The following is a 27,292-nucleotide window of genomic DNA, read 5'->3' as shown; positions in this document are numbered from 1 at the left end:
AAGCCTTACGCTTAAACCAGCTTCGGTGGTGGGGGTTATGTGAGGCTAATGGAGGAGGATAGTTTACGTAGGAGACTGATGAATTCGTCATGCACGGTAAGAGAAGTAGAGGGAGACTCAGTTTCTACTGATTTAAAGATAAGGGGAATTGAACTAAACGCGGTCACAGTGCTAGTTACAAATAGTGGATTGTGGGGGCGTTTAATACATTCGGAGGCTTGCTTTCTGTGCTCTGAAAGGGATAGTCGTCACGAAGACATGTGTATTATTATTATTATTATTATTATTATTATTATTATTATTATTGTTGTTGTTGTTGTTGTTGTTGTTCCGGGGTTATCTGTGGAACGCAAAGGTGAAAGGTGCAGGCTGGAATGGGTCTATCTACGAGAGACAAAGGTTAATTTAAAACTTTAAAATAAAGGTTATATTTCTTTTCAGACATAAAATTTTAACAAAACTCTTCACTTGGTGAAAGAACAAGGTTTCAGGTACAATAGCAGCTTTGATACAAGAATAGAAAACCCAAGGATTGGTAATTTACAAATTTTGAGCTTCAAGCTCCTAATCTACAAGTGTCCAAAGTCGCTAATGTTACGTTTAGAGATATCTCTCAAGACACTATTTTCAAGAGCACTTTGCTCCAATAGTTACAAATTTACTGCCTTCCAAAGGCACCACTCCATATTTCACAACAATCTACAAATTCCACCAAGGTTACTGCGCTCCCAAGTCCTTACGGCCTACTCAAGGCAACTTTGCAGAATACCTTAGAATGTCTGGCCTCTCTAGGCACAACCTACAATTTACAATACCATATTCATTACCTTTTAGTTTACACAGGCGTATGTAGTACCCATTCTACAGGGCCTTCATGAAAAAGAACAGGTTAAATTACTGGCCCAAACTCAAAAACGTATGGAGGCGTACACTTGCGCTCCTTGAAAACCAATTTTTAGACCCTACTTGGGCTTGCGGCCCGATGATGCAGAGGCTAATCCCACACTACTGAAGTGATCAGAAGGACAAGTTAATTTATGATTTACAGGAGAAAAACAGTTACAAAATCGTAGTCACCTCAAGATAAATTGAAGGGGAGTTCGAGAGGGTAACGTACTCTCTATCTCCGATTTACAGTTTAAGTCGTTAGAAAATTTTACATGAGAAAGAAGAAAGTTAACGTTTTAGAAAACAGACAGTTACATAGTTAAAGATTAGAAGGTTTCCCTCGTGTCAGCTTGCCGAGATAACTACTTAGATGGAAAAAACTGTTGGCCATTACCTTAACTGATGTTCTGTCTGACGAAGATTGAGGCCCCCGCCTCCTGTCTTAACACACACACTCAGAAATTCGACGATCAATTAGACAAGTTAACTTGAAAAAGCAACAGAATTATACCCGAGAGGAGGGTTCGAGAAGGCTCTGGACTAAATCCGGACACACCCTCTCATGTTGTTGGTGGATAACATAGGTACAAGAAACGTTTGATTGGCTGAAAAATAAATAGAGAAAATTTATGATTGGTTAAAAACCAACGCTGGCGGGATGAGAAGGAAGTGTTACAAACCTTGAAGTATCAAAGTCAGTCAATTCGGTTGAGAAAACCTATAAACACCTTTAAATCTCTACTTATTCCACTTTGCACCAGAGTGCATGACCTCAGTTCTTTCATAGAGACATCTATGGAGAAACATACAAATTTCTTGAAAGTTGTTGTGGCAACCAGTGATACACCAGAACAAAACAAAGAAATTCCGTCAGTTTAGGAAACTTTAAAATAACACATTACTCTGTCATTTAGTAGTGATATCTTCTGATCAATGTCCCAACTTCATGCACTAGCTGTTTCAAGTTTTGTATGATAGATAGCGTTCCTTAAGGCGCTTCATTTAAATGCATGGGGATGAGGTGTACCTCCCGGTACAATTATTATTATTATTATTATTATTATTATTATTATTATTATTATTATTATTATTATTATTATTATTATTATTATTATCATTATTATTATTATTATTATTATTATTATTAAATCAATCACCGGAGTTGCACAACACATGACTGGAGGAGCAAGAGGGCATGTTCGGACTCTTACCTGCCTCTCGGAGCTCACGTCCCCACTACTCGCCTAAGTCTACGCTTACGTTGGACGTGAGAACCGACCCCATCAGACTCGGACCGACTGACCCGACCGTCGAAGGAAAAGAAACACTCACTCCTGGATTACAGTTCTTACTTTGCAGCTGACTGGTTAGTCTGGTCGACACGAATCACCTGATCACTTCCATCTTCGGTGAACCGATCAAACGTGTTTGAATTTTTCTCAGTATCTGACCAGACTTTACAGAACACATCAGGATAGTATGCAATAATTTTCTTGATTTCTAATAATATTATTGCTTTCTTGGTATGTAACTGGTATGTAATTTAGTGTATGATTTTTAAAATTATGGTCAAATGTTTAAAATTTTAACAGTTAGTAGGCCTATTCTCGTAATTTAATAGGAAACATGTTTTTACAAATTGTTTTACGTCGTACCGACACAAATAGGTCTTATGGCGGTGATAGGATAGAAAATGTTTGGGAGTGCGAAGGAAGCGGCCGTGGGCTTAAGGTACAGTTCTAGCATTTGCCGGGTGTGAAAATAGGAAACCACGGAAAACCATCTTCAGGGCTGCCAACAGTCGGGTTCGAACCCACTATCTCCCGAATACTGGATACTGGTCGCGCTTAAGCGACTCGAGCTACCGAGCTCGGTGAAACGTTTGTAAGGGCAAGCACGTTTTTTCTCTCTTCGGGCCATTCCTGCATACGAACTCGGTTTCTCCGCACAAAAATCAAGACAAACTTCAATAATAAAGTATGAGAAAGAACGCTTGATCCCGATCGAACAGAACTTTCAGTAAAGTAACTCCCGCTACTTTTATTAAAGATGCAGCTGTACCTTGAGTAGATATGAACCAACAAGCCTGAGCTTCAGAAACCAAGAAGGAAAAGTAGCCCACAGTGATATGGAGAACAGTCAGATCCTAGCAGACCATTTTGTAAAATTGTGAACCACCGTCCAAGAAATTTGACTACAATCAAATAGAACCAAATCCGAACTCAGAACCTCCAACTGTGGAAGAAGTCAGAAGCATCATGAAGACCTTGAAGAGCAATAAAGCACCTGGAAAATATGGGATTATAGCGGTTCTATGGAAATATGCCGATGATAGATCGATCGTTGAACTGACAAGAATCCTAAGCAACATTTGGGAAGAGGAGAAGCTGCCAGTTGGATGGATATCAGCGTCGATATACCTACTTCACATGAAAGGAGATAAGGCAGATGTTGATAATTACAGGGTAATATCAAATGAAGCCACAAATTGGTGAATATCAATGAGGTTTTAGAAAGGGCAGGTCATGTGCAGAACAGATCCTGAACCTAAAATTGATCATTGCAAACCACGAACAGAGAAACAAGAAATTTATGCTACGATTTCGTGGATAGAGAAATAATGATTCACATCCTAGAAGAAACGGGTCTAGATAGGAAGAGAAAAGAACTCATTAAACAGACGGTGACTGGCACAATATCCAAAGTCAAGTCAGACAGTTCCAATCGAAATCTTTTGGGATTCAAACAGGGGTCAGACAGGGATAGGGACAATCTTCCCTTCTGTTCAATTGTGTTCTTGACAAAGTGATTAGAGAGTGGCGCCGCAGAATGCAAGTAATAGGTGGAATACGAGTGGGATGCAAAAACAAAGGAATTGGAGTGGACAATCTAGCCCGTGCGGATGACATTGTGGTATTGTTAGAGTCAATAGACAAGACATAGGACCAAAATGACCCAAAATGACATACTCCAGGAATAGGCAAACAAGACAGGCCTGCGGATCTCCTCTGAGAAGACACAATACATGAGCAACATGAAAACAGCACCCAGATGGTTAACAGTTAAGAGAGAAAGGATTCAGAAAGTGGAGAAATTCAAATATCTGGAGGAGTGGATACACAATAACCTGTCAGAAAGAGAGGCACTGTTATCGAGAATCAACAAGATGAACTTGTCATATAGACTAACTATGAACACTTACAGCAAGAAGAATACCTCGATCAATGCAAAACTCGAACACTACCGGACAGTGACCCACCCGGGGGCTTTATACTCAGCTGAAAGTTTGAACCTAATAAAAACAGGATTGGTCAAGAAGTTGGAACTAGTGGAGAGAAAGATTCTGAGGAAGATACTGAGACTTCAAAAAACAGAGGATGGATCATAAAGAAAGAAAGGAAACCAAGAATTATATCTCAGGATGGAAGAAATCTCAGATACCATCCGGAAGAGAAGAGCCATGTTCTTCGGGTATATCTACAGAATGAACCCAGGAAGACTGACCAATCAGATAATAAGATTTTTTTGAGATAAGGAAAACTACAGTGCGCTGGTAGCAGGAGGTGAAGAAGCGCCTGGAGGAAACGGGAATACGAGGAACTGAAAACAGCAATAGGGATGCTTACAAGTCGAGGATCAAAGCCACGAAAAGGTTAAAGAAAAAGAGTGAAAGGATGGGCGAGGATTAAACCCCAGAAACAGATGAAGGTGAATTCGAATTAACATGGTCCATAGTCGGCGAAAACGAAAGAAGAATAATGTCGTCCGAATCACCCATTTTATGAAGAAGTTTATGAGCTGATTGGGCCTGGTCTGGCGTTCAATAACAGCGGAATGTGTCAGAACCGCACGTGACTCAGTCTGGACGGACTTCTCTGGTCGTCAGCTTCAAAGTATGGACGTATCGGGTCCCGTGTCCAATGTAAGTGTAAGCTAACTCGTAGTTGACCACTTTTCCTTCACTCATTCAGTCACTTACTCGTCACTCTGCTGTTTGTTTGTTTTCATTTCATTAGCAGTTACTGTACATTACCTTGCATTAAGGCGTTGTCTGATACAAGCTATCACTGCACTTCTTGCAGGCAGTGGTATTTGTCAAACCAGTATTTCCTCGTATCAAAATATATCCACACTTGATCCCGTATTATCACGCAAATAAACACTAAAATATAAATAGCATACCATTTACATTGTTTTTTACATATGAGCAGCGCACCTCTCCGTTACAGACGCCACCGGCGCGTTGTACAAATGTATTCTTGGGAAGGCTGAGCAAGTCAGCTTTGAATATCTTGCGGTACTCAGTGGTGGTTCCGAGCGTACTGTAAGAACTGCCTTTTTGTACATACCTGTCGTAAAATATTAGGTTTGTAAGCCTTCGTAAATATTCCTAACTTGTGGTCGGATGTACCACTATGGCTCCTATCTAAAAATTATTAAATACGGAGTCTAACTATTAAAATGAAGTTAGTGCGTCCACAAAAGTTCTTTGGCCGGACTGAGTGGCTCAGATGGTTGAGGCGCTGGCCTTTTGACCCCAACTTCGCAGGTTTGATCCTGGCTCAGTCCGGTAGTATTTGAAGGTGCTCAAAATACGTCAGCCTCGTGTCGGTAGATTTACTGGCACGTAAAACAACTCCTGCGGGAAATATTCACAGTGGTAGTTTTAGGAGACTCCTCAGTATAAAATGAGGGAAGACAGCAAAGATGGAAACTGTAGATAGAAACATACTGGGTATGAAATTAAATAATACACATTCTCCAACCTCATCTTCAGTCTATTCTTCCTGTATTTCTTAACCTGCTTTCGTTTGCTCCTGATGATTTTTTAAAACTGAAATTTCTCCTTTATCTGTCTGATAAACTTGATATTTTCTATTTATTATCCCACTGGTGAGAAATCATCACACTCCCGTGCAATTATGCGATATGAACTACTACTACTTCATTTTAATAGTGCATTTCGAGCCTTCTGAAGATGAACATGGGCACTATTTCATCAATGGAGCTGCGATCAGTTGAGTTCAAACCTCTCGTCATTATTAGAACAGTCGCGGTTCATTTCTGAGGAAGCGCGGTACAGTCTTCGGAAAATGTAAAGTCTCTTCCGCAGTTTCTCTATTTTATAGGACTTGAACTCAAAATAATATGTTTTTTATTATTCCTGGCCTTATTCCCAGTATATTGGGCTTATCACTTCATAGGAAGACAGGGGTAGGAAAGTCTGCTCCAAACATTTTAGTATGTACTATCTCACCATCTTATTGCAGCAGATGAGAAAAAATGTCGAATAATAATACATCTGAAGATTATTTCTGCATTACAACACTGTATTATTTTGCCTCTAAACAGCTCACGAACTAACTAGTCCCATGTTCAGTACAGAGTGAGGGAAAGTTCTCTTAAATTGATCACTGTCTGGTAAGAAGAAGAAGAAACCACAACAGTTTATGGCGAGAGAGCAATTAGTGAGCTCTTCACGGGACTTTCTGCGGCAATTCACATGATGTGCTGATTAGACGGAGGAAAAATGCCCTCTGTTCATGTATGATGTCGCTGAAGGCAGCTCTCGAGTGTCAAGCATCTTTCGTCTGGTTGCTGTTTCAATTCATGCTAAGGTTCTATAATGTAATCCGATTGCTACTGTTGTTTTGATAAATGAGTAGAGATTGCACAAGCACACTTGTTTTCATTGTCTGACTCGTTGACTGAATTTACAGCGTACTGGCCTTCGGTTCAGAGGGTCCCGGGTTCGATTCCTGGCTGGGCCGGGGATTTTAACCTTCATTGGTTAATTCCAGTGGCCCGGGTGCTGGGTGTTTGTGCTGTTCCCAACATCCCTGCAACTCACACACCACACATAACACTACCCTCCACCAGAAAGCACGCATTAACCTACAGATGGCAGATGCCGCCCACCCTTACAAGGGCTGCACTCGACTAGAAATAGCCACACGAAATTATTATTAGTTGTTTTCATTTGAAGCTGAAGTTTTCATGGATCGTCGAGGGGGCAAGAATAAAGCCGCAACATATTACAAGACCACGAATTCTTCACTAAATTACTGAAATGAACAATTTTGAATGATTATGCATACATACATACATACATACATACATACATACATACATACATACATGGTGTCTGAAAATAAACTGCTAAAAGCTCATCAGAAAATCGACAAATAAATATAAGTTCAATCGTGAGAAAATTCTGTGCTAGTCTATGCAGCGTGTGGCCGGCCAAGCTCCGTTGCTTGATAACCATGGCCAGTGCGCTACCGTAGCACACTGACGTGTCGCTCACTCTCATGCAACCTTGCTTGCAACGGCGGCGTAACATAGAACAGTATATGATCATCGTGCCCGGATAATATAACGTCTTTATTCCGATCATGCGCTACCGACAGGCGTACAAGGCTAACATCCTGGTAGTAAAACTGCTCCCGTTTTCGGGTGAGCACAATGCGTTCGTTTAATGAAGCATGTCGATAAATACAGTACATTTCGTGCATGTCTAAATTCACCACACTGCAAAATAATTCCTGAAATGACATACCCACATAACATAAATAAACATTGCGAGCATGGCCTGTGGTATCGACGAGTATCAATGACTAAGTTTAGAACGGAGTGTGCTAGGACTTAGACTAATAAAATTCTGTCTAACGTAGTTCCGTACATTATTATTGTGTTTTGAGGGGTGTTAATCAGAAATGTACACCACTATAAATGCCAAACATCTTCTTTACGCTATTTAGATTTTCTGACGTAACAGGCCGGGCTTTAGAGCTCGACTTTAAAATCCTTAAGCCATTTATGATATATGTTTAAGGAAAACTGATTTCTGTCAATTGTTTATGTATCGCACATACCATGTAATGGAATATTTTTGTAGTGTTTTTCACCCGGCGCAGAGCACAAGCGCTAAAACTTACAGGAAATGCTTTACATTTCTCCTTCCCGACGCCTCACTTATACACGCTTGCACAGAAATGGTGTCCCGACATAAACAATCAATACTGCCCCACTCCAGTCCTGAAAAAGAGGGGAGCGAGTTTTGAAAGCCAGTCCAGTATCGAAAAGGAGGAGAACGGAGTGAACAGGTAGTGGTGAAGGCACAGAGTGTGTATTGCTATGCATCCGCCACTGTGCCCATTTCAGTCACAACGAACTTGTAGCGGGATGTGTACTTGAAGCAATGCATTAAGGGAGGTGATGGGGGGGGGGCAAGCTTTGTTCATATCGGGACACTATTTCCTTGCATGCGTGTACACTCCCCTCTCCTACATGGGTTGAGTCACGCAATGGACTCTACTGTATTGGTTGCCAACTGCACAATGCATGTAAACTGCCTATATCGTGAGGCCCTCTGTCATGCACTCATGTTTGTACTCCGTTCACTAGTAAAAGTTCTAATCCTTTCTGCGTACCCCATGCATTTTCTTTTGGAATGTTAACACTCTTCACAGCTAAAGTTCTGGTTGCAAATTCAGTGCACTACGTCGCAGGACATACGGGATATGAACCAGTTACTCCTGGCGATTAACCAAATGGTTTATGAAATGTTGATGACGGATCCTCTCTTGCATTTATTATGCCTATACATTTTCCGTAACTTATTTTCAGACTCCCTTATATTCCGTTATCTAATATTTACTCATCTATCGGTAGCCGTTAAGTTACAACACAAGAAAGAACGCATTCGACAGACTCTATATGCATAAATCGTGGGAGAACAGCTGCAGATACGCATCTCGTTCAGTAGTCGCATTCCAGGGATGCAGCATGAAAAGGGAGGTCTGAGTGCTACTCTTATTTTCTGGAAGTGTTCACTCGTCGTTCATGTGCTCAGATCTTTAGCCTCGGTAAAAATGTGGCTTATTGAGACAGTGATGATAGTTCTTCTGAAACTTTGGATAGAATATGCCTACATTAATAGGAATGAATCCTTTTTTGGATTGAGAAGGCACAACCTCAAGATGTGAACGATTCCAGGGGTGTCATCTCACCATCGAATTAGAGGACTGGTATCTCATCGTTTGGCTATTTTGGATCGTACAGCCAAATTACAAGCTCTTGATGAAGATTTCGTATATATAGCAGAGCAACAAGTCTTTATACAGCCGGGCTGAGTGGCTCAGACGGTTAAGGCGCTAGCCTTCTAACCCCAACTTGGCAGATTCGATCCTGGCTCAGTCCGGTGGTATTTGAAGGTGCTTAAATACGACAGCCCCGTGTCGGTAAATTTACTGGCACGTAAAAGAACTCCTGCGGGACTAAATTTCGGCACCTCGGCGTCTCCGACGACCGTAAAAGTAGTTAGTGGGACGTAAAGCAAATAAGATTATTATTACTATTAGTCTTTATACACACGGTTGGATTCCGTGGTTTCTTTTCTTCTAGATCTGATTTGCTTCAGATACCTTTGAGTGCACACTACAGACGTCTACGGATGCAGTGGTATCTAGAATGTCGCCCATGGAAGGACAATTCAGAATAAGACAGTGATGATTGTCCTTCTGAGACTTTGGATGGAATGTTCCTACATTAATATGAATGCGTTCTTTTTTTTTTTGGGATTGAAGAGGCACAACCTCAAAGACTTTTACGAATACCTGTTCTGTATGCTTATTCTGTATGACATTATGATGCACTATCATGGTCGCGTCGATTCCTGACGGTACTCTGGGTGGATTATGCGTATATACATTTTTATACCGGATCGAAACTTGGTGATTTGGTATCCGTTGCTATTGGATTCCATTCTTGTTTCTGCCCATTATGCGTTATTTGAGCGATGATCAACCACTGTTACGACTTAAAGTGTTGGATTTTTTTTGTCTCCCATTAACTTTCAAGACCTATTTGGGCCCGTTAGCTACAAGTACAATGCGTGACTACATGTTGCAAATAATGTTCAATAAATCCAGGATAAATCCTTTGTATGCCTTTTCTTATATACTTCTATTGATGTTGGGATGGGAAAGGAAGCAGCTGCGGCTAGGCAAAATAACTTCTATCCTGGAATATGAATTACGTTTATATAGTACATGATGAAGGAATATCTCGATTTACTGACGGGAAATCCGAACTCGCCTACCTAGCGGTACCACGAGCGATCGTGTCTTTTATGCGCTGAGATTCCGTGGTTAGTGTTATAATACTTTATTATTATTAATGAACATGTCCTCGGACACTCCCGGCACTAAAAGCCATACGCCATTTCATTTCATTATTATTAATGTTATTTATAACTAGTTGAAGACTACCCGCTTCGTTGGGTACTTTTTTACATCCCTGGGGTTTTCTCTATATTATAATACAGAAGATGTGCATTAAATGGCCACCCTTTTTCTGTTTTTTCTTTATATTTATTATTTTTCTGGGTGCATAAACACCTTACTTACTGTGTTGTTTAATGAAACACATTCTTATTGAATTTGATGTTTTGGTGCCTGGCGCATGGGCAAACTGATTTTCTGTTCGTTCGACACGCCAGAAAGCAACGTAGAGCTGACCATGAGAGAAACAGGAATCCTTCAAATCCTTCAGTAGTGGAACGTTTGACTCTGAGCCTTACTAATAGTCATACTATAAGCTAATCTCACTGGATATTGTAATAGTTTGAAAAAATATATAAATCATTTTTTAATCAGCGGAATTCTCCTTTTTCTTTGCTGCTTAGGATTACTGCCTCAATGGTATTGTTAAGGAGCTAATTTAAGTATCTGCTTTAGATTCATGAATTACAGAAAATACTCACAGATGTACTCATGCAGCAAACTATTATGGTTCTGAGATCACCATACTCCTGCCAGATGAATCAAAGATGGTATATAAAACCAAGCAGTACACATCACAGCCTTTTAGGGTACATTCTCACTCCGATCTTTCCTGTACATCTCACTCATTTTAATACATTCAATGACGAGGTCAGCAAATTTCAAGCCCCACATCCCCCACACCATCCCAGTTACAAACACGCAACCCCTATAGTGCATGATGAGAGTCTCGAGGCTACTATCACATACAAACACCAGTGGTCTGCGATGTATAGTTGTGGTTGCAAGGTGAAATATACGGACAAAGACGTCTTTTTATATAGTCAGCGCATTCAAACCCCCCCCCCCCCCCGCACATCTCCCACACCACCACAGCTACCGACACACAACCACTATAGTGCACGATGGGAGACTTGAATTTCCTACTACACAAAAAAACCCAATGGGCTGCGATGGATAGTGGTGGCTGCAAGGTGAATTATACGAACACACACATCTATTTGTATATATATAGTCTGCCACTTTCAACCCCCATATATCCTACAACACCACAGCTACAAACACACAACCACTATATTGCACGATGGGAGACTCGAGGCTACTACCATACACAATCACCAGTGGTCAGAGATGGGAAATTGTGGCTTTAAGGTGAAACATAAGGAGAAACGCGTCTATGTTTATATATAGTTGGCCACTTTCAACCCTCACGTCTACCACACCACTACAGCTTACCGACGCGCAACAACTATAGTGCACCATGCGAGACTCGAGGCTATTGACGCACACAATCACCGGTGGTCTACGGTATATACGTAGTATGTCCGAAAAATACGTATAAAAGTTGAATAATGACTTTATTTGACAATTATTCAGGTATTACAATATGGTCTCCTTCAAAGTACTCTCCCTGAGACAAGATGCACTTATGCCAACGCCGTTTCCACTGTTGATAACATTGTTGAAAGACTTCAGTTGTGATGCTGTTCAGTTGCCGTGTCGTTTCTCCCTTGATGGCTTCCACATCACCCAAGTGCCGCCCCCGAAGCACCATTTTGCATTTCGGGAACAGGAAGAAGTCACAATGGGCTAAATCGGGTGAATAAGGCGGGTGGTCTGTCACGGTGATTGAGCTTAGGGCCAAAAACTCACGCACAACGAGCGACGTGTGAGCGGGCGCATTGTCGTGATGAAGGATCCACCTGCCCCCTTGTGCCAAATCCGGTCGAACTCGGGCCACACGAGCTCTGAGACTTGATGTTGATGCGCTGTTCCTCAATCAGAGAGAGCTCCATACCGACGGCAGGTGAAAACGGGTAACTTTCAACAAGCAGCCGCACACTGTTACTGACACGCAGAGCTCTCCGACTCGAATTGAGCGTTGAGAAGATTGGCGACAACAGCAGTGCCACCTGGCGGCGCCTCCACGATACGTGATACGTCACCCCGACGGATTTATACGTATTTTCCGGACACACTACGTAATTGTGGCTGAAAGGTGAAATATACGAACACACACGTCTATTTTTATATGTAGTTGGCCACTTTCAACCTCCATATCTACCACACCACCAGAGCTATTGACATGCAAGCACCATAGAGCACGATTGGAAACTCGAGGATACTACCCCACACAAACATCAGTAGTCTGCGGTGAGTAGTTTTGGCTGCAAGGTGAAATACACGGACGCACGCGTCTATTTTATATATGTAGTACACATGTAGTAATTCATAAACATTTCACATCCCAGCTCCACCCCAAGTGTATCACCGAAATGCTATAATGCACTGAACGTCGGCCATTTGTTGGTGTATGATAATGTCTATACGATGTATGGTGGGAAAAATATAGATTGACGAGTTCATTAATTATAATGACTATTGGGAAACATTCCATTACACAAAAGACGTTCATTTAGATACTATCTCTTAATTACCCCTTGTATCTTACCTCGTAGTAATAAGCAGTGAATTCAACCGCATGTCTTCATTTCAGAAAGGCATTGTATCGCACTGTGATACCACTTTGGTTTGAACCAAATGTAATGACGTATGTAGGAGGTTGAATTAATTATCGCGTTCAGATGTGGTGTAGCTTCCTTACTAACAATAGAGACAGGAGCGCCCTTGGGGTGGGAAACTTCTCTTAGTATTCGTGAGCTACATGCCTCTCAACTCTGCCCTTTTACATGAAATTAACTTCTCTTATTTCATAACCGTTTGAGTTCAGTGCAGGTTGCATTTGCGAACAACAGTTAATATTTACCCCTGGAAGTTATTATAGAGTGGTAATTAAATGCATGCTAACAAGTTATATGCGGTGAATACTAACCGTTTCTTTCTAATTACAGTCTGGACATGAGAATAAATGTTTACAGTTTGTAATTTCCTTATAAATTCGAAAACTACACCTGTAGTAATTCATAAACATTTCACATCCCAGCTCCACCCCAAGTGTATCACCGAAATGCTATAATGCACTGAACGCCGGCTATTTGTTGGTGTGTGTGATAATGTCTATACGATGTATGGTGGGAAAAATAGAAATTGCGTATGGCTTTTAGTGCCGGGAGTGTCCGAGGACAAGTTCGGCTCGCCAGATGCAGGTCTTTTGATTTGACTCCCGTAGGTGACCTACGCGTCGTGATGATTAAATGATGATGAAGACGATGCATACTCCCAGCCCCCGTGTCAGCGGAATTAACCAATTATGGTTAAGATTCCTGACCCTGCCGGGAATCGAACCCGGAACCCCTGTGACCAAAGGCCAGCACGCTAACCATTTAGCCATGGAGCCTATGGTGGGAAATGAGATTCAGATGATTCGACTTAATTAATTCAAACTACTCCGTAATGCGGTTGAACTAAGAGGTGAGAAAGCAGGATATGAATACGCTGTTCGTCGGTGGTATGAGAATTCCCATTTCGTGTTCATGAACATAAAAGATGGCGTTCTTCTCTTTTGGAAGAGGATATTTAGGCAATAATAGAGTTGGTGCTAATGTTCTTCAAAGGGCTTAATGAACTCCTTTATCCACATCATGTGCATCTAGAAGAATTTGCACGTGACTCTAAAACTTCTTATGTACACTGCCGGAAAAAACTTCAACGTCTTCAAGGGCTGTGTTTAGTGACACCAGGATATAATATGTGCATACTGAGGGGTTGTTGTGTTAGTTACGGATATCGGCGATCAGATGGCGCTCAGGAGGCCTGTCCGTGCGCGCTCTGTTTTGACTCTGCAGGTAGTAACTGTGCTGAGTTAGAGGTGAACAGTATTTGCAACATTCATTCTAGGGTACAACCATATCCCGCCAACGAGTACGTGCTGCTGTTGAACAACTGCAGCCATTTGAACGGAGTCGCATTTTGGGTCTGCGGGAAGCTGGATGGACGTATGGACGGATTGCTGCACATGTTTGGTCGCTGCTTTCAATAGTGGTCTCTGGATCATTCCCAAACGCGTAGATCAGGCTCCGGACGTTCACTTGTACAGACGCACGTCAAGATCGACGCATCGTGCGAGCACCGGTGGCCGGCCGAACATCATCCAGGAACGAAATCACATATTGCACCTTATGTGTCACCGAGGATCATTGCGATCCGTCTGCTTGCAGCAGGATTACGATCACCTGTGCCTGTGGCCAGGGTACCACTGACACCACGACACCGCCAAGCACGGCTACTCTGGTGTCATGAAAGCGTCAACTGGAGAGGGGAATGACGCTCTATTCAGTGACGAGAGTAGGTTCTGTCTGTATGTAAGTGATGGACGTACACGTATACGGCGTAGACCTGGTGAGCGGCCTATTCTATAGTGCATTCGCCCACGACACCCAGGTCCCACCCCAGGCTTCATGGCGTGGGGGCCATCAGTTACAACTCTCTGACATAGTTGGTGTTTCTGCACGGTAACGTAATCAGTGCCCGCTACATTGCACAAATTTTTGTCCCCGTTCTACTGCAATTTCTTCGAGAAGAAGGTGATGTGCTTTTTCAGCAGGCCAATGCACGTCTACATTGGGTTCAATTACCCGTCAGAAAGTCGAAAAATTTAAGAAATGAGATTTCAATTTCTGTAGGTGCACATGGCCCTGAGGTTCACTCAGCCTACACCAAAAATTGGGTGTCAGGTTATTTCCTGGGGGCAAAGGTGGCCGTGATACTAAGTGCCGCGGTTACGGATAGTGGAGGCATTAACCTTCCACTCCTCCTTGGGCCTTCAGAGCCTGTACGGGGATGACTTTGAAAGCACGTACACATACAGTTGCTGAGATGCAACGTGCTCTACGTGGTGTACAACAACTGCCCTGGCCAGCACGATCACCGGATCTCTCGCCATTTGAACACGTATGGGATATGATGAAGCGGGAACGAACGCGTTCTCCAGAGCCTGCAAGAACCATTGCCGAATTGCATCAAAATGTGCAAGATGCTTGGGACAGTCTATCGCAGAATGCCATTCAGCAACTTTATGATCGTTTGCATGTCTGCATTGCCGCCAGAGGGGTTACACTGTGTATTGATGCGACTGTTTGGGCTCTCTTTAATGTAACATGCGTGTTTCGTTCGGTCTGATTTTGTAATGATATACTCCTGCAATGATGTACTACAAGTCACATCGCTTGTGAATAAAATGAAATTGTCCTTAGGATGTTGCATGTTTTTTTTCCGGCAGTGTACATGTTTTGAAATCGATGTTGTGGTCGTTGAAGTTTGAGTTATATTATTTTCTTCGCCGAGTACCACATTTGGTCATCACAAGGCGGTGATACAGAACTAAATGCAAAGAACTCTTCTCCACAATTTCAAGACATATATTACAATTTAAACTGACACAGTATAGGAATATACAAAATAATGAACATCATAGCAGATTGCGACTATATTGTAAACTGCATATTTCAAAATGTAACAAGTGCCAGTATCACAGAAATCTTGCTACTCTCCAGTAATAAGAAAGACTTTATAGGAAAGGTAATATTAAACTGTATACCGGGTGATACTGTTGCCCCTATTCACTCAATTTTATGCAACCCGCAGATCATAGGCTAACGTAAAAATATTGATCTTGGCTGCTCACAACAATGTGTGGTTTTATTACGCTTTCTAAAATTTGTTTATTCTTGTCAACCAAATCATCATGAATGATAAAATACCGAATGATGGTAAAGAATCGTGAAAATTCTGTATCAAAGAAACGTCATGTACAGAGAATACTTTGGCTGAATAACTAGAAGTAGTATTAACATAAGAGCGATAAATGATAGCTCATGGTAGCCGAGCGTGTTGAAATTATAGTAGGAACTAGGTGCTCGTTAGTCGGAGGTTCGAGTTCGATGTGGGACGCATATTTTTATTTGGTTGTTAGTGTTCGTGTGAGTCGCGTTGTAGAAGACACATCTATATAATGATCAGTTCTCGTATTGCAGTTACTCTGATATGTTTGTTTATTAGTAGCTCTTAAAAGAGCTATGCGTAGTAAAGTAAGTTATTACCGACAGAGGTGCAATGGGCTTGTGTGTGGCCATTTGATTAATGAAGCAAATGTTCAAAATAACCACCCCCTTCGTTAATGCAAATCTGCGCACGGTGTAGGAGACGTTCTTGTTTGCTGCAACATATGTGATGGAAGCTGCCTGCAGGCTTCAATGATGGGCTGTCGTAAAAGGTTCCGGTTCTCTGGCTCCTGCTAATAGACTCTTTCCTTTAAACAACCCCAGAGGAAAAATCTAGAGGAGAAAGCCGGCCATGTGACAGGACCCCCTCGTCGAAAACATCGTCCAGGATATGTCCTGTGCACGTGGTTCCGTACTGCCAACGACCACTGTGGAGGAGCTCCATCCTGATCGAACGAAATCCTTAACCGTCTCCAGTAATAAGGAAACTTTGTAGGAAAGGAAATATTAAACTGTATACCGGGTGATACAGCTGCCCCTATTTACTCAATTTTATGCAACCCGCAGATCATAGCCTAACCTAACAATATTGGTCTTGGCTACTCTCAACAATGTCTAGTTTTATTCCACTTTCTATAATTCGTTTATTCTTGCCAACCAAATCATCATGAACGATAAAATACCGAATGATGGTAAAGAATCGTAGAAATTCTGTATCACCGAAACGTTATGTACAGAGAATACGATGGCTGGATGACTAGAAGTAGTATTAACTTAACAGCGGTAAATGACCGTGGTAGCCGAGCGGGAGGTCTTCACGAAGAAACTGGTGATCAGTCAAGTTTTCGTAAAGGATGCCTAGGCGAGTACATAAAATGAACATTAAGAAAGGCATGACTCAAGAAGGGTTTGAACCCTCACTGCTACAAGTAGGCTATCCAGGTTCATCTACCATGCATAATTCCGCGCAGCTTGGAAGTTAAACCCTTACAACTCGGTATTCACGAGGAGAGCGAAAGTTGTAGCTTCTAAAAGTTGCTGATGTTTTACAGCATTATGGCCCGGTTTTATGGCTTTATTGAACGCTCTGACTGTAGTAATTACATGGTGTAAGCTATCAAATTTGCTTGCCATGTGTGATAAAATCAGTTTCCATGTGATGAGACTGTACAAAATGGCGGTGAATTGACATGTCTGTTATTGGTCCTAACCTATTACATTTTCTGTGTTACCGTGACCACCCTTTTCTATCAAACGAAAATGGCTCCATGGACCAATCAGGTGCGCAATTCTCTACCGTCAGCTATAGGAGTGGCAATGGTTTGTGCAGTACAGTAACATTTCGTAAAAATGAATAGAGCATTTGACTTCACTCGACATAAAAATGATACAGTGTTTTTGAGATGGGCCTCACTTACTGTCTCTAGTACTGCTTTTGCATTGTGCTGTAGGATGTTGCGTAAGATACCACCCGGTAAAATTATTGGAACTTATAAACTTCTACAGCAAGAAATGAATATTCACAAAGTGAAATCTTCCAGCACCCATTAAACTCTTATTTCTGTCAACATCGAACCACAGCAAGTATGCGTCGTTCTCCACCTGTATATCAAGTCAAGTCAACTAAGATTATTTACTGTTTTTAATGGACTCGCGTCATATGCGTACATGCGTTTGTATTAACATTATATCAATTCGAAATATTTTAAAACGTGCCACATTCAGTGCCAAAATTGGTATATAAATTTATATTTTTAGCTGAAGATGGCCCAATTGGGTGGCCGGAGACACCGTGAACCGTGTATATGAGCGTTAGAGGGATGCTCAGACTGATACATGTTGTTGTTTGAGTCATCAGTCCATGGACTGGTTTGATGCAGCCCTCCATGTCACACTATCCTGTCCTAACCCTTTCATTTCTACATAACTACCACATCCTACATCTGCTGATATCAAACTCGTAATCGTCCGTTATAACTATTACCTACGTATTTATTGTAACGATTGACATTTAACAAGGTACTCATATTTTCAATACATAGAATCCTATTTCCCACAGAGAAGCAGATGAAAACACACACATACACACACACACACGCACGCACGCACGCACGCACACACGCACACACACACACACTAGTCAACCAATATCATTAATACATACTGCTGGCCTTATCTTTAATGTGCTTATAATGCAAATAACGTACAATCTGAACGTTAAAACAAGCTGCTCGAAAATTTTTCGGAGGCAAGATTCGATCCATGGAGCTTGTGAAGGAGAGAGCTGGTTGGTTGTGCTGGACGTTTGTTGTGTAAATGAATCCCTGATTGTCTTGTAAAGCGGTCTAGAAGTTTTTCAATTCCATTTTCTTGGAATTGGGTGAAGGTTGTGCTTTGCAATTTGAAATGGTCAAGTTTCTTACTATGGCCTGCGTGTATGTTGAAAATGCATCAACTCGATATCGGCACGTTGACAACGGCTCCTTGTAAGACACAGTTGATATTGCTTGCTTTACGCCATTTAATGTGCTAAATTATTCCAATGAATTTCCAAGAAAGTTAATTCTAATAACTGTTCAGTATCGTTGGTATACCTCTATCTTCATCTTACAGGTCTGGCTTGTGATACTAGGACAAATAATGATCAGCATGGAATATTTAACGCGCTCGCCTTCTGTGCTGAAGTTGTAGGCTCGAATACCAGCTAAGTTAATTGGTATTTAAGGATATATCAGAATATACTGGTGTGGTAAAGAACTCCCTTTCATGGCAACATTCGGACGTCCATTAAAACCGATAGTAGTTAAAAGGTAGAAGAAATTGTATTATTATTATTATTATTATTATTATTATTATTATTATTATTATTATTATTATTATTATTATTATTATTTATTAATTAATTCATTCATTCATTCACCTCGTTTGTGTGAACTATGGACCACCGTCATTTCAATTTGTCACCTTCTTCGGACTTCAACATTTGCCCAGTATTTTCTAATTCGTTCTCGATCTCCTTCCTTCTCTCCTGAGCCCATGCTTTTCACATTTTCTCTTCGGTATCTTTTTTTCGCAAACCTTGGCATTCTTGAACTTTCTCCTTGAGTGGGACACGCTCGAAGATGTCATTACGTGTGACCTTCAGTTCTTCGAGGTCTCTTTCTGCCTCAATCAATCAGACCCTTTTAGTTTTCTTGTTCTGACACTATCCAATCATGGTCAACTCATTTGCGTCACGTGTCCATAAAATGAAACCCTTCCTTTCACGAAGGTATCGGCTATTTTCTCCACATGACTGTACAGAACATTGTTATGCCGTCTTTTGTATTGGCCAGTTTCATTGACAGGGCCCAAGATTTTCTCAAAATCTTTCTTTGGCGTCAAGCTTTTTCAATCAGGCCTTTCTTTTACTTTGTGAGACGTTCCGTAGCATATAAAAAATCCGGTCGGATGGGTGCGTGGTCGAGGCGTACGGTACTTAGCAAGAACAGTGGGTGAGGCGTACAGCGCTTTTCGGATTCAAATGAGGAACTGATAACTGGAAAAGTCAGAAGCAGTAGTTCCCAGGACATTCCTTACCTTTCTAAGTACCAGTTAACATTTAAGATGACCGGGCTGAGTGGCTCAGATGGTTGAGGCGCTGGCCTTCTAACGCCAACATGGCAGGTTCGATCCTGGCTCAGTCCGGTGGTATTTGAAGGTACTGAAATATGTCAGCCTCGTGTCGGTAGATTTACGGGCACGTAAAAGACCTCCTGCGGGACAAAATTCCGGATCACCTGCGGGTGGGGGACGCACATGTAGAATACACCCGCGGTATCCCCTGCCTGTCGTAAGAGGCGACCAACAGGGCCCCAAGGGGCTCTCAACTTGGGAGTGTGGATTGGCGACCACGGGGCCCTTAGCTGAGTCTTGGCATTGCTTCCACTTACTTGTGCCAGGCTCCTCACTTTCGTCTATGCTATCCGACCTCCCTTGGTCAACTCTTGTTCTTTTCCGACCCCGGTGGTATTACTGTAGAGCATTCGACGCCTAGGGAGTCTTTCATTTTCACACCCTTCGTGGTCCTTGCCTTTCTTCGCCCGTTACTTCATTTTTCGAAGTGACGGATCCCTTCTTTCTTCTTCTCTTTCCTCTCTCTTTACCCCCTGTGGGTGATGGACGCAGACGAATAATACACCCACGTTATCCCCTGCCCGACATGAGGCGACTAAAAGGGGTGACCAAGGTGTGATTGAATTAGAACCATGAAAGTACTTTTGATTCGCACCATCACGCGGGGAACACCATGGGTTGCCTGTACTTGCGAGTAGTACCACTATCTTAGGTACGAAATAGGTTTGTGAATAGTAGCAGCAAAGAGTAGGTTCTCCTGTGGGTTTCCAGTACCCGTGCGTCGTACCCATTGAGCAACACCGCGGGTCTGGGCGTTGCCTGTAAGTTGTACCACTATATGTGCGACACCGTGGGTCTGCGTTGCCTGTTATTAGTACCCACTATGTGAGGAACACCACGGGGATACCGGCACCCGTGACTAGTACACCTAGGTGAGGAACCTCATCGGTGGTGAGTGGCGCCATTGTGTGAGAAACACCATAGGTCTGCGTTACCTTTACGAAGTACAATACTTGTGAGTAGTACCATCTTGTGTGGGACACTGTGAGTCTTCGCTACTTTTGATTAGTACCCCAACATGACAAATACCATGGTTCTACTTTATTCACAACATGTACCATTCTGAGGGGCCTTAGACCTGGATTTTGGACCCCTTTAGACATCAAGCATCTTCGATTAAGGATTGTGCTTTATAAGTGGTCCCTTGGTCAGTAATACTATTATTTATGACCTTTTTCTTGAGTCGGATTCACTGTTTTTATTTGTTTGTTTTTTGTTCTTTTTGGGTTCATGTCCATCCATTCGTTTTTCATGACATTCTTTCTTTATTTTGGTCAGTGGACGATTTTGAACTTTTTGTTGTCATTTCATTTCGTACCATTAGGGGCCGATGACCTCAATGTTAGGCCCCTTTAAACAACAAGCATCATCATCATCATCATCACCACCACCACCACCACCACCACCATCATCATCATCATCATCATCATCATCATCAAAATTCCGGCACCTCGGCGTCTCCGAAAACCGAAGTAGTTAGTGGGACGTAAAGCCAATAGCATTATTATTATTATTATTATTATTATTATTATTATTATTATTATTATTATTATTATTATTATTATTATTATTATTATTATTATTATTTAAGATGCAAGTTGGCAGTTTCGATCCCGGCTCAGTCTGGTGGTATTTGAGTATTCAAATACGCCAGCCTCGTGTCTGTAGATTTACTGGCACGTAAAAGACCTCCTATGGGACTAAATTTCGGCACCTCGGCATCTCCAAGAACTGTAAAGGTAGGTAGTGGGACGTAAAGCAAATAGCATTATTATTATTATTATTATTATTATTATTATTATTATTATTATTATTATTATTATTAAATGCAAGTATTCATATGGAGACACAGAGTATTTCCCTCTTCTGAATATATCCATACTGACATAGTTGATTGTACTGTAACCTACCGTAAGGAACCTTTTATAGTTATCTTTGTCTACTGTATCGATGAGTGTAAGATAGATTCTAAAAATAACTTACCTCGGCTTTAGGACAGGCTGTGTATGTTAAAAAGAGGCTGCCTGGCCGAGGCGGTAAAGGCGTGCTCGGTTTGTCCGGAAGGATGTGGGTTCGAATCCCCGTCAAGAAGTCGTAAAATTTAAGAAACAAGATTTCCACTTCCGGGGGTGCATATAGCCCTGAGGTTCACTCAGCCTACACCAAAAATGAGTACCAGGTTAATTCCTAGGGGCAAAGACGGCCGGGCGTAGAGCTAACCACCTCCACCCCATCACGTGCCGCGGTTAACAATGGTGGAAGCCTTTTCCTTCCATTCCTCCAAGGGGCCTTCATGGCCTGTACGGAGGTGACTTTGTCTTTGTCTTTGTGTCTGTTAAAACATAAGCGTGTTTAACAGTTCCGGAGAAACTCTTTGCCAAGTTGTTATACACTTAAAAATATAACATTCAGAATTTTTGTTTTGGACATATCAACGAAAATATCCTGTCAGTTTCATTTCAAACATAGTCATATTTATAAAGTTCAGTACGCAAAACCACTTGATGACCACGGCTCTCCTAGCTGAATCTGGCATTCCTTCCACTTACTTGTGTCAGGCCCCTCCCATTCGTATTTCCTATCTGCCCTCCCTTGGTCAACACTTGTTATCTTCCGACCCGACGGCATTTGGTTTGCGAGGCCAAGGAGTCTTCCACACCCATCGTTACACCTGATTTTCCATTTGCTGATACTTTCATTCTTCGAAGTGTTGTTAAAATGTAGTTAAAATCTAAAAATTTTATGTGATTAGTGTAAGAGACGGCCAAGAGCCCTAACTTCGCCACTTTATAAATAAATAAATAAATAAATAAATAAATAAATAAATAAATAAATAAATAAATAAATAAATAAATAAATAAATATCCTCGCGAAATTCTTTCGAGCGGATTTGGGAACGCCTTCAACTTCTGGAAGTGCGACTACGTGTGAAAGAATGCTCTTCATTCTTTAGTCTTTAATATATGGGTATTTACCGTATATACAGACAGCTGTTAAATGCCATATAGTGTTACTAATAAAAACTTCGGGTGGCTATTTCTAGCTTACTGCAGCCCTCGTAAGTCAGACTCTCCGATGAGGGTGGGCGGCATCTGTCACGTGTAGGTAACTGCGTGTTATTTTGGTGGAGGATAGTGTTATGTGTGGTGTGTGAGTTGCAGAGATGTTGGGCACAGGACAAACACCCAACCCCCGAGCCACTGGATTTAACCAATGAAGGTTAAAATCTCCAACCCGGCAAAGAATTGAACCCGGTACCCTCTGAACCGAAGGCCAGTACGCTGACCTTTCAACCAACGAGTCGGATATAGTGTTACTCAGACAGGAAGATCGTCGGTTGTGTTCAATTTCTTCTTCCTATTCTTATTACTGTTATGTGTTCCCTTCCCTGAGTGTCCGAGATTTCTCTAGCGACTCTTGCTACGCCTACAAGCGGGAGACCCCCTGCTCAGTTGATGCTCTACTTTTATATTTCTCCTCGTTTCCTAAAAGTCCTGTACTTTTCGTAAGTGGAGCTCCAACAATGAGCTGTGACTCAATACTTTTTGAGAGCTTCTTGGCTGGCTGTGCTCTACTTGGACACTGGACTATGATCTTATTTGCTACACACCATTGACGTGATTTTAGAACTCGTGGGTCTTCCTGACTGATTACATCACGTCCTCATGTTCCTTAATCTTATTGAAACTTCATTATTCCAATGCTGGATTATTATAATTACGTTTTACATATTTTTACGTTGTACTAGTGTTAATCCATTTACTTTAATGCAACTCAGCGACGCCATTTCTCCTGCGTTCTTTTATCGGGTTCGATCCTCGATTCTGTGGAAACAATGTATTAATCTTATTAGACTACTATTTTCAATTATTTATAATTTTACTTAAGTTTTAGTTTTCCACCCGACAAAGCTTGTGTTTACTCGCACACGCAGCCTTCACAGCCTTCCGGCGCGTCGAATTGCTGCTCCCCAATACGACCTCCACAGCGCAGTATTATTTCAGAACAGTTCACTTTACTACTAATAAGCCTCGTTGAACAGTCCTCTGACGGATTCCTTCCTTGAGAATGACTCTTCACTGACTTGCGATCGTCTTGTAATATTACTTATGTCCATTTGCCACTGACTCGCTCAAAACTGCTTGTTTTCACTCACCTATAGCTGCGGTCTTTGTATACCCTGCGTGAGATTTTCGTAGCTTCCATTTTCAAATCATTCTTGGCGCCTGCACCTTTGTAAATAAGATTTCAGCTTCTTCTAGAAGCTTCCTTATCGCGAGCCTCAACACTTTGCCGACAGTATTGCTTTGGCCGCCGCTGGCCCGCACACGTTGTCGCCGCCGCGTCGTCATTTTCGCCCTCAGCAGATTTGTAGACTACCACCGTTACCCCGCATTCACAACTTTCATTTTTACGTTGTTATTACATTCAACACAGTCACAAATAACATTCGAAGTATTTGGTATTTCTAAAAGTGAAATTTCGTGATAGAAATTCGAACCAGAATCGTGCCGGTTTTCTGGACGCTGTGATTCATGTTCGTCCGAATGATTATAGCTGAGTTTGAAAGTGAGGTTTCGGCTTATTCGTCTGTAGGATAAATACCTTTTGAAGTCGTTATTGATTCCAAATGCTTGGCCAGCAGAAGCTATGCTGCAATAATATTCTTATCGTCTTTCATACTGCAATGTATGTGTACTCCTTCAGTCCGTTTCTTGATACGGGTTCGGGGATGAGGTGATCTGATTGAATGCCCTTCCTGACGCCAATCTCAGTTGAGGAGCTGATGAAGATGAAATGAATGATGGCTAATTAACTTGGGTAAGGAGGTGGGAGGAATCTGTTGCAGTTTTTGAATAGGAACTGTCGCGGTATTTGCTTGGAATTGAAAATGGGAAACCACAGAAAACCATTCTGAGAACAGTTGACGAGGGGTTGGAATCCACGCGTCTTCCGAATGCAGAGGTTGGCTCCTTAGCCGTAACACGTTAATATGCACGGCCATTCCTCTCGGTTCTTTGATACTACAGTATCAGCAATAATTGCGTCTACTCCTGAAGAGCTATTGACTTCAAAGCCTTCATATATAAATCACACACATTATGATATACAAAGGACGTACAGGAATGTTTTAACATGGATATGTTTTTGGGCTGGAGATCTTCCGGAAACTGGGTCATAAATTTCCCGACACCATTGTAAATGCCTGGCCGAGGCGGTAAAGGGGTGCTCGGTTTGTCCGGAAGGACGTGGGTTCGAATCCCCGTCAGGAAGTCGTAACATTTAAGAAACGGGATTTCCACTTCCGGAGGTGCATATGGCCCTGAGGTTCACTCAGTCTATACCGGAAATGAGTACCAGGTTAATTCCTGGGGGCAAAGGCGGCCGGGCGTAGGGCTAACCACTCGACCCCATCAAGTGTCGTGGTTACGGATAGTGGAAGCCTTTACCTTCCACCCCTCCGAGGGCGTTCATGGCCTGTATGGAGATGACTTTGCTTTGCTATCTTAACAATGGCAACCGCTATTCGTTTATGTATTCTAGGTTAGTGGCGTCATCTTCTCACTGGGCGCTTTATTCCTGGAACTGAAAGCTTGAGAAAATCTCGTTTCAAGCGAACCCCGTTCTACTCCTCAGTCTAGAAATAAAATTCTTGAACTGGCCGGAAAACGAACACAAGGTCTTGGAATAAGAGGCAGGCATGCTACTACACTAAAGGGCTGTCTATTAATTTCTTAGTCAGTTTATCCTCCAGGTTTGGAGTTTTCCTGAGACTCAGCCAGGGATCCCACCTGTACCGCCTCAAGGGCAGTGTCCTGGGGCTTGAGACTTTGGGTCGGAAGATACACCTGGGAATGAGGACCAGCTTCTCTCCCAGACGGCCGCATCTGCTATGCTGAACAGGGGCTTTGTAGGGGGATGGAATGTTTGGAAAGGATAGACAAGGAAGAGGGAAGGAAGCGGCCGTGGCCTTAAGTTAGGTACCATCCCGGCATTTGCCCGAAGGAGAAGTGTGAAACCACGGAAATCCACTTCGAGGATGGCTGAGGTGGGAATCGAACCCCTCTCTACTCATTTGAGGCTGAGTGGACTCTGTTCCAGCCCTCGTACCACTTTTCAAATTTCGTGACAGAGCCGGGAATCGAACCCGGGACTCCGTGGGTGGCAGCTAATCACGCTAACCACTACACCACAGAGGCGGGCTGTTTAATAATAATAATAATAATAATAATAATAATAATAATAATAATAATAATAATAATAATAATACATGTACCGGCCGAGTTGGCCGTGCGCGTAGAGGCGCGCGGCTGTGAGCTTGCATCCGGGAGAGTAGGTTCGAATCCCACTATCGGCAGCCCTGAAGATGGTTTTCCGTGGTTTCCCATTTTCACACCAGGCAAATGCTGGGGCTGTACCTTAATTAAGGTTACGGCCGCTTCCTTCCAACTCCTAGGCCTTTCCTATCCCATCGTCGCCATAAGACCTATCTGTGTCGGTGCGACGTAAAGCCCCTAGCAAAAAAAAATAATACATGTTCGAGGTGTAGAATGTCTTTCATTTCCTGACAATTCATGAGCCTTATAATTCTTTTGTGGATTTTGTGAGATTTATCGGAAGTGTTTATCTCTCCTGTGGACGGAATCAAAGGATGCATTATATGTACCCGCTGCATGTCGTAAGAGGCTACTAAGAGGGGTACAAGCAAAAAATCTGCCCTCGCTCTCTCGTCTTCTAGGCCCAAAAGCATATCTATAATTCTATGCATTTCTCTGTACCAGGGAATATGTTCGAGTACGATTTTTATCGTGGGTTTGCAAGGATGTTGTGTTTTGAATTGTATGTCCCCCAGGCAATCAATACACAAGCGAAGGATTTATTGTTCATAGTCGTCCATGTAAGGTTGAAACTCCTGACTTCTTATTATAAATTTAATGAAACAAGGCACCCGAAAACTTTCCTTTATAAGTTAACAATCAGAGGGTCTTCGCCTCTCAGATTTTGTTCCCGGAGGCAATTCCATCCTTGGAAGTTCAACAAGAATGTGTACTCCCTTATAATACATACTCCAGTTTGTATCTTATAGAACGTTTTGAGATAACTGGAGAGAATCGTGGGGGATAAGTAATATTGTACAATAATTATGTTTAGGATGATTTGGAATTATCATTGTGTATTGCAGTGACATTTAATTTTTTCTGGTGGTAGTGGTGGTCAACTTTCGAGGGAAGGGGTATCAAGATTTTGACCGATGTATGCACGGAGCTAATTTTATGGTTATTTTTTCTTAGGGATATTTGAATGTTCAGACCGTTATAGAAACTTCAAGTTGTGTATGTTGCTTAAAGTGGTTCTTTTTTAGAATTTTAAGATGTATAGATGGTGAAAATAGAACAAAAGGAAGAAAAAAGACGAAGCGAAATAACAATTGTCATGTATGATTTTGTTTTCAAAGTTAACGATGATTTGGGGGACGGAGGTCGTAAGATGTCACTTACATTCACATACATGTAAATACGGACTATTATTTCTGTTTTACTATTT

Source organism: Anabrus simplex, chromosome 1 (genome assembly GCF_040414725.1).
Source record: "Anabrus simplex isolate iqAnaSimp1 chromosome 1, ASM4041472v1, whole genome shotgun sequence".
Classification (NCBI taxonomy): Eukaryota; Metazoa; Arthropoda; class Insecta; order Orthoptera; family Tettigoniidae; genus Anabrus; species Anabrus simplex.
The sequence above is the reverse complement of the archived record's forward strand: the minus strand, read 5'-3'. Positions refer to the sequence as shown.